This window comes from Asparagus officinalis, chromosome 8, assembly GCF_001876935.1.
Source record: "Asparagus officinalis chromosome 8, Aspof.V1, whole genome shotgun sequence".
NCBI lineage: Eukaryota > Viridiplantae > Streptophyta > Magnoliopsida > Asparagales > Asparagaceae > Asparagus > Asparagus officinalis.
In genome coordinates, this window is record NC_033801.1 from 96,318,069 (window position 1) to 96,327,577 (window position 9,509).

Consider the following 9,509-nt stretch of genomic DNA (forward strand, 5'->3'; position numbering starts at 1 on the left):
CATTACAGGGGTTCGTAGTTTTAGAATGGTATGAGAGAAAGTTCATTCAGGACTTTTTGAAGTTTGTGATACCACTTACACACCTTACAAAGAAGGGTGTATAGTTTGCTTTGGGCACGGGGTGTCAGGAAGCCTTTAAGACTATTAAGGCTAGATAGACTACAGTAACAATTTTGACTATTCTAAATAGTGATACGATATTTGTCATTTATGTGGACACATCATTAGCAGGACTATGAGGTGTTTTGATGCAGACCCGAAGGGTATAGCTTATTTTGCGACAGTTTAGGCGCATCGTAACAAATATACAGTACATCCATGCACAAGGAAAATGTACAAGGATCTGAAGAGGCATTTTTGGTGGAGTGGTATGCGCAGAGGGATTTTAGGTTATGTGGCTAAGTGTTATACCTGTCAACAAAATTAAGGCAGAACATCAGAGACATGCAGGAACCCTATAGCTTTTACCCATTCCTGAGTGGAAGTGGGCAGATATTTCCATGGATTTCATAGTGGGGTTGCCTAAGTCAAAGGAATGAAATGATTCTATTTGGATTATAGTGGACAGATTGACTAAGTCTACATATTTCTTACTAGTGAGGATGACTTATACGGCAGATATGTATGCGAGGATCTTCATTCGGGAGATTGTTAGATTGCATGGAGTTTCGGAGACGATTGTATCAGATCGGGGCTCAGGCTTCACATCTCATTTTTTGAGGAGTTTCCAGGATGCTTTTGGCAGTTAGTTGTCATTTAGCAGCGTTTTTCACCCCCAGACAGATAGTCAGACCGAGAGGGTGAATCAGATCTTAGAGGACATGCTGAGAGCATGCATTATGGATTTTTAGGGTAGCTGGGAGGATCACATCCCACTGATTGAATTTGCATATAATAATAGTTATCAAGCTATCATCAGGATGGCACCGTATGAAGCTTTGTACAGGAGACCATGCAGATTACCTATATGTTGGGCAAAGCCAGAGGATAGTTTATTGATTGGTCCAGAGTTAGTTAGACAGACCACAAAGCATGTGTCATTGATTCGAGAGCGCATTCTTACGTCGCAGAGTCAGCAAAAGAGCTATGCAGATCAGAGGAGACGACCTTTAGAGTTCCAGGTCGGAGACTCAGTTATGTTAAAAGTATCACCAATGAAGGGCGTTCAGCGATTCGGTAGATGGGGGAAGCTTTCCCCGAGATATGTTAGTCCTTTCAGGATCATCGAGCGCATTAGAGTTGTTTCTTATAGGTTAGATCTTTCAGCATCGATGTCGAGTGTACACGATGTCTTTCATGTTTCGATGCTTAAAAAGCATCTGCGGGATGATGAGCAACAGAGAGTGATTGATTCACCAGTGATTGAGATTCAGTATGACTTGACTACCGTAGAGATTTCGGTATGCATACTTACTAGAGAGAATTAAAAAACTTAGGAATAAAGTCATTCCATTAATGAAAGTTCAGTGGAACCGGCAAGGAGCCGAAAAGATTTTTTTTGGGAGCACGAGGAGGATGTTCGTCGCGACTACCCACACTAATTTGGACATGTATGATGTTGATAAATTGTTACGCTTATATGCTTTGATAGTAGTATTTGTCTATATTGTTTAGCCACATTTATATTTATCTTTAACACTAGAATAGAGATATTGTCACCTGATCCTTCATCATTTGAAACATATGGTATATACATGAGGGTTTCCTTGTTTGGATTATTTCGCTCGACGTACCAATTTTGTTTAATTAGGGATTTATGGGAGAATGTTTGCATTCTAGGTTGTTAACTTTAAATATCATTGTGCTAATACTATGAAATGGGTGCAGAAGGAATTCTTAATATGAATTACACCTTCTTATTGTGTTTTCCCACTTTTTGAGCTTTGAGATGCGATTGTGGAATTTCGGAGACGAAATTCTTTTAAGGTGGGAAGAATATAAAACCCCGTAAATTTGAATATTTTATGATAAATAATGATAAATATGTTATATGGTAAAAAATAATATATTTTGATATTTGGATATGATAAGAATTGATTTGAGATCAATTCAATATATATTTGTGAAAATATGAATGCAAATGCACAAAACATGCACAAAGGCCAAAAGAGTGACAATCTGAGAATAATGACCAGTTATGAGTTTTTATGTTTTTTTACACCGATGCAGTTTGAATTTGGAAAGGTGTAAAAGACCAAAGTTGTAGGTCTCTTCAACAGCTTTCCAACAAGTCCTAGATCACCTCATTCTGAGGTCGTATGAGAAAGTTACAGTCAAAATATCGAAGAGGTATTTTCCTAGTCAGACTAGGTTTCCTGGTTCGGGTCTAACAGGTTTGTTTTGGGTTTGCCTCTATAAATACCTGTATTTTTCATGAAAATTCCTTTCTTTTATCATATCTAAGAACCCTAACAGCCACCAAACCCCCATAAACCCTATTTTGAATTCTTGGAGAAGATTGGAGGCTTTCAAGTCGGGTTTTTGTTGATTTTTGGCTTTTGGAGTGGAGATCTCCTTCGACGTTGCTTCTAACAAGTTTTCCTTCAACCCCAGGCGAGTATCATCTCTACTAATCCCCCTCCCAGTTTTTAAAATATTTTTTGAAGAGTTTTTAATGAGTTTTATAGAGCCTAATCAATTAATTTGTGTATAAAAATTGGATCTTTTGTATATATGTATAAAGACTAGGTCTTTTCATGTTAAAGAGATTAAGCACGAATTTACAGAAGTATTTTAAGATCTAAAAATAATTTAAACATTTTTTATCTGAATTTAGATGTCTTATGCTTCGTTTTAAAGTTTCGTGCATGATTGAAGGTTTACATATGATTTCTTGTGCAAATAATCATGCTTGTTATGTTCCGCTAAAAATCTGCTGCACATATATACTATTGAACTAGAAATTTGAAATAACAAATAAAATCCAATTTGAACCAAACTAATGCCAATTGAAAGATATATGAATCTAGTTTTCAAAACAGAAAATCATACCTAAAGATAGTTTTCTTAGAGAAAGATATGCTCATTTTACTGATGATATATCCTGCAGAAAATCTGCTGCATAAATAAAATGTTTGACTGGAAATTAGAAATATCATATGAACTCCAAACATAACCAAATCAGTGCCAAATGATACCTATGTGAGTCTAGTTTCCAAAACAAAAAACTATTCTTAAAAAGAGTTTGTCAAGAGAAAGATATTCTTAATTTACTAATGATATGTCCTGCAGAAAACTGCAGATGTGCTGATTTGAAATAAATTGATATATTACGTAAAGGTTTCTTGAGTTTCGCTCTTGTTTGTTATTTTTTGAGAGAGTTTCTCGATCTTGTACTGTTATATATAATGCTTAAGAGTTGTTTAACATCTGGGATAGTGATGAACACCAGATATGGACACGCACACCAAGATATGTGCACGTACACTTAGATTATGTTGTGTTAACATACTTTTGTCGCACGTTGAGCTGATGAATACATATGAAAGGGTATAGTTATTTCATGTATCCGGAAATAGGGAGATAAAACCTATTTTCCGCAGAACGATTGAGTAAGAGTATTACAAAAGTATCGTTATTTCATGTATCCGGAAATAGGGAGATAAAACCTATTTGCCACAGAACGATTGAGTAAGAGTATTACAATAGTATCGTTATTTCATGTACAGAACGATTGAGTAAGAGTATTACAAAAGTATCGTTAATTCATGTATCCGGAAATAGGAAGATAAAACCTATTTGCCGCAGAACGATTGAGTAATAGTATTACAACAATATCGTTATTATATGTATCCGGAATAGGAAAATAATAAACCCTATTGCCGCAGAGCGATTGAGTAACAAGCATTACAAAAGTATCGTTATAGTACAAGATGATGCACACATAAATATTTGATCAGTTGTAGGCTTTACTTCTATGATAAATTACCCACGAGTAGGGTATTTCCTTTGAGATTTGATACACCCGTTATGGACGGCAGATATATTTGTTTTAGCTTAGTTGCTATCCTCTTATATTAGAGCTGGTCACTCGGACGTAATTCGAGATGAGATGATTATTTTTTATGTTGGAGATTGGAGTATTTATCATTGATTATTTGTTTTTCATTCATAGAGAGTTATATGAATGATTTGATATATATATGTACTGGCTCTATTTTCTTATTTACTCCTACCCCTTCCCCTGGGGAGAGCTAGTGATGATCTCGCTAGCGCTTTGACGCTCGTTGTTTTCCCCCCTTTCAGGCAGCGAGTCTGGCGCACGGAGAGTTGCAGGTTGATGAGACTTTTTAGTTGTCCATTTAGTTACTTATCATATTTTGTAGTTATTGTAGAACTCCACATATAGTTGATCATTTTCAGAATCTAGATTGGTATTTTGTTTCATAGAGTTGAGAGCTATTGTAAGATTTTATTTATATGACTCATTGTATTTGAGATTCAGTTCAGACTCAGAGATATGTCTATTTTATTCCGGTTGGGCTCATTATTGATTTTTGTTATGCTTCTTCTGTGTATATCCAGTGTTGTCCTATTTCTATTTTTATCTGTCTGTACCTTCACCTATTTATTGTTTCCACTAGAGAGATAGTGATTGTGATGGTGAAATTTGTCATAGCATGGTGGTTGGTGCTTGGCAGGTTTGACAATCCGGGTTTCACCTGGGACTGCAGCCTTGTGTGAACCCTGGGGCATCACAAACAGTTCCCCTACCTGATCGATAGACAAGGGGTTCCTGCATGACATGTCAAGCGTCGGCTTGCATATGGCCCTCAAGGCCTACGTGGTTCGGGGAGCCTTGGTGGAGCAGGAGCTGTTCAACCGGCTCGCCCACATGTACAACTCTCCGCCTGAGTGGCAGGTGGACCTGGCTAAGGAGAAGTTGGTCAGGGAGGAAGCGGAGAATAGGATCCCCACCTTGGAGGCCGAGGTAAACAGCATCGAGGCTAGCTGGCACCGTGAGGTCGGCTCAGGTGAAGGGTGAGGTCGGCCACTTTCAGCAGGGAGTCTCCGAGCAGGACGGCCACTTGATTGCTCTGGAGAGGGAGCTCGATTCCGAGAGGCACCTCAAAGAGGCGGCTGAGGAGGATGCTCAATCGAGTCATCTCTCGGCTGATCAACTGAGGCAGGACCTCGAGGAGGAGCGGTCGACTCATTAGGCGTCTGTGATAATTGTCAAGGACCTAGAGGATCGACTTGCTCGCCTGGACTCAGAGCAGTATAGGGCAAAGGTGGTCGTCGACTGGCGCCAGGGCCCTTTAGGTAAAACTGAGGTGGCTCTAGCTTACAAGGCTAGTGTTGACTACCTAACATCGCTGCTCCCTCTTGACTCTCATCTCGTGCCTGATCGCCTTTATACTCTCTGTGTCTCTTGCTGCCTTGACGTCCTAAAGGAGATCAAGGTGAGCGGAGGGGGTTGGAACTGGCGTTGGACGACGGTGATGATGAGTTGAAGGACGCCCCTAGAGAGAACCCTGTCGCTTCTTCTTATGCTGCTCCTGCCCCTGCCGCTCCTTCAGAGGACCTCCCAAGCCCTACTCTCGGATCTGGTCGAGACATTTAAGGGCTTGTATCTCCTTTTTTTGTAAATATCGATATGCCTTTTGTAAATATTGACATGAATATTGTAATGAGCTTGTAATAAAGTTTAAGATTTGGAATAAAGATTGATTTTGCTCTCATTCTGGAGTCTGCCTTCAATTATTCCTTGTTTTTGCTTTGTCTGCTTGTAGCTTTGTTCTGATTTTACTGAGGGAACAAGTGTGGATTATTGTGAGTCGGTCGTGTTAGGACAACACGAGTGTTGAGGGGTCAAGACGACTGGCTCATTTTACGCCTCTTGTTGGCAAGATGTCCGGGTCTTTTATCAACGAAGACTGGCAAGTTGAAGAGCCTAAGTCTTTTTGTCAAAGACGATTGAACGGTTGAACTTCATGCCTTGATGACACAAAGGGCTTAGGGTACATGCCTTGGACTTAATGAGGGCGCTAAGGTATTTTGGGCAAAGTGACGATACTAAGGTTGGGTGCCCAGGACTTACGTAGATGCCTGAGTCTTTAGCAAAGTGACAACCCTAACAACCCTGAGGTTGGACGCCAAGGACTTACGTAGACGCATGTGTCTTTGGAAAAGTGACAACCCTGAGGTTGGGTGCACAGGACTTACGTAGACTCTTGGGTCTTTGGTAAAGTGACAACCCTGAGGTTGGATGACCAGGACTTATGATGACGCCTGTGTCTTTAACAAAGTGGCAACCCTGAGGTTGGGTACTCAGGACTTACGTAGACTCCTGGGTCTCTGATAACCCTAAGATTGGGTGCCTAGGACTTACGTAGATGCCTAGGTCTTTGGGCCCTGTGTAGACAATAAAAATTGCCTTTACATAAGAGAACTCAAATCTCGTCTCTTTGAGTTCGCCTGCATTCTCAAAGCAAGAAAAGCTCGCCTACATTCAGAAGGCCAAGAAAAGCTCGCATATTTGTTTGACTTGCCAGTACAAGTCAAGCTCGCCTGAAGGCCAAGCAAAGCTCGCTTGTTTGTTTGACTTGCCAGCACAAGTCAAACTCACCTGCATTCAGGAGGCCAAGCAAAGCTCGCCTGCAAACTTGGCTTGCCAGCCCAAGTTAAGCTCGCCTATGCTCAAGAGGCCAAGCAGAGCTCGCCTGCAAGCTTGACTCGCCAATACTCTTTGCTCGCCTGCACGAGCCAAAGTTCGTCAACATGGCTTGACTCGCAAGCACAAGTCAAGCTCGCATGTTTATTTGACTCGCCAGCACGTGTCAAGCTCGCCTACAAACTTGGCTTGCCAACCCAAGTCAAGCTCGCCTGCACTAAAGAGGCCAAACAGAGCTCGCCTACAAGTTTGACTCGTCAACACTCTTTGCTCGCTTGCACAAGCCAAAGTTCGCCAACATGGCTATGGCTTGACTCGCCCACACGAATCAAGCTCGCCTGGTTGCTTGACTCACCCGCACGAGTCAAGCTCACCTGATTTCTCGACTCGTTCGCACAAGTCGAGCTCGCCTAAAAGCTATGCTCACCTACACAAGTTCAGTCCCGCCCGTTCACTTGACTTGCCAGCATGAGTCAAGCTCGCCTGAATGTTTCGCTCGCCCGTACGAGTCGAAACTCATCTGTAGGGAGTTCGCCTGCATAGACTCATCTTGTCAACAGACTCAAGCTCGCCTAACATTTGAGGGCCCCTCCAGCAGGCCCAACTTGTTTGTTAAGCTCGCCTACAAGCTCGCCTGAGCATTCAAACACCGCTCATGCTCACCTGTAAGCCTACCAACCTCGTCTGAGCAGTGTAAGCGGCTGCTTGCCTGCGGGAGTGAGCCTACCTACGTCCCACATCCTGAGTGATGAATCATGGCTCTTGTAGGATATCTAAAAATTACTACAGATAGCCGATTTCCATCAAACACCAATGATGGAAGTTACAATTTGACGACTTTCAGAATGCTATAATTCAAAGACTTTCACGTAGATCGATGAATGTTACAATCTGATGATCTTTACAACAACTGATAAAAGCTCTAGTTCAAAAGCCTTCATAATCAACATCAGGAGTTATAATCGGACGACTCTCATATTTTTAAGGAGCCAAGATGAAGATTACAAGATGACGGTCTTTGTAACGCTCTAACAAAAGAGATTACAAATTGACGGTCTCTTCAAATCAAAACACATACATCTCTCAAACCATAAGGAATTTGGCGAAATAGAAAGGAGCAAACCTAACTCTGTAGGGTTGGTTTGGTTGGCTCCATCTCCTTGAGATAGTCGATTTTCGTAGATAATTCGTCCAATTCTGACTTATGGTTTGAAAGTTATGACCTGTTCTTCGCAGCAAGTTATGTTTTGAAGTCCGTCTGCAAGACTGGACTTCGCCTGAACATTGGACTTAGCCTGAAGCTCACCAAGCTCACCTGAGACTCACCTCTATGTTCCAGAGTCAAAATGCATTCCAGAGTCAAAATGCAGAGCTCATGCCCACTGTTTGGGTCAGAAATTGTTGTTTTCATTGTCATCGAATCTATTACAACTTTAGTCGTTACAATAAACTCAAATAAATAAAAAATCGATCTTTTTATAAGATCTTCTTACACAATGAAAATATAAAATAAACTCAAATAAATAAAAAATCGATCTTTTTATAAGATCTTCTTACACAATGAAAATATAAGATTACAATTCCTTCAAACAACACGATCTTTTTATAAGATCTTCTTACACAATGAAAATATAAGATTACAATTCCTTCAAACAACACACAACAAATGTTTATCCCCTGTTGTTTGCATGGAATCTTTGCTTGTGTCGGGGACGTTAATATCCATGGATCGCCGCAGATCAGATCCGGTTGACAGATTAAGTTGATCAAAGCTCTTACTTCACGAAAGAAGTAATCGCAGCAACGGTAATCTCGACCAAATGAGATCATGGCTTTTCTCGAGATTTAAGACCAAGCTTAAATCCAGAGGAATATGGGACGAGTCTCAGATCTCTAGAACTCCACTCTTTATGCACATGAATTCGCCAAGATCTGCTAACCCTCGCTATAAATTCGTGGCTCCACTCTCCAATTTGGCAGCGCTTCGCCCTCTTAATCTCCCCATATGAAATGATCCCCCAGGCCTGTATTTATAGGCTTCGGTTGGGGGTTTTTGGATAAGAACGATGGATTCCTCCTTATCTTTATTTAACAATTGTATAACTTCGTTTAGAGATAACATTGAGGTAGTTAAGAACCTCTAGAACAGAAGAAAATCTCATGAAGACCCGTCAAAACGCGTTTCCGGGTCAGATCGACGCGCGGGCCAATGCCTGGTAGCTCGGCCCTGGCCGGGTCCGTTTTGGTACGACTCGGCCGCCAGCGGCTATTCCCGTTTTTCGTTTTTCGATTTTCTTGTCTTGTCACATTGTTTACGTGTATTTTTGTCATTTCGTTGACTTCGGCCGCCAGCGGCTATTCCCGTTTTTCGATTTTCTTGTCTTGTCACATTGTTTACGTGTATTTTTGTCATTTCGTTGACTAGTATGCTTGCTCGATTCGCTTCGTATGTTTCGTGAACGCGCGGATCGCTTGACGGTGGCCGACGAGTGTGCAGGCCACTTGGTTTGCCGTTACGGTTGCCGACGGATATGACCATTGGTTCACCTCAGGTGGAAGTGTTTGATTTGTTTCAGTTTAGGGCCATTGGGAGCGCTATCAGTTGTAGATCCATTGGTGATATTGGTGAAGAGTTGTAAACTTTTTTATTTGATTGAGGACATTTGGAGGTCGTTTGGGTGAACTACGTGAATGCTTGATTCCTTGGGCAAGAGGATACGTAGGCAGTCATTTATGATGTAGCCGGTTTGGTGAGTTGATACCGACATTTGGAGTTTGTTCGCATTCTCGTTTGGGTTCTCGACTTGTTGTGGATTGAGTCCGTTGTCGTGGATTTGTTCTACTTCGTACTGGACGCAACAAGTGAGACGTTTGGTTCGTATTAGCATCGGCTCAG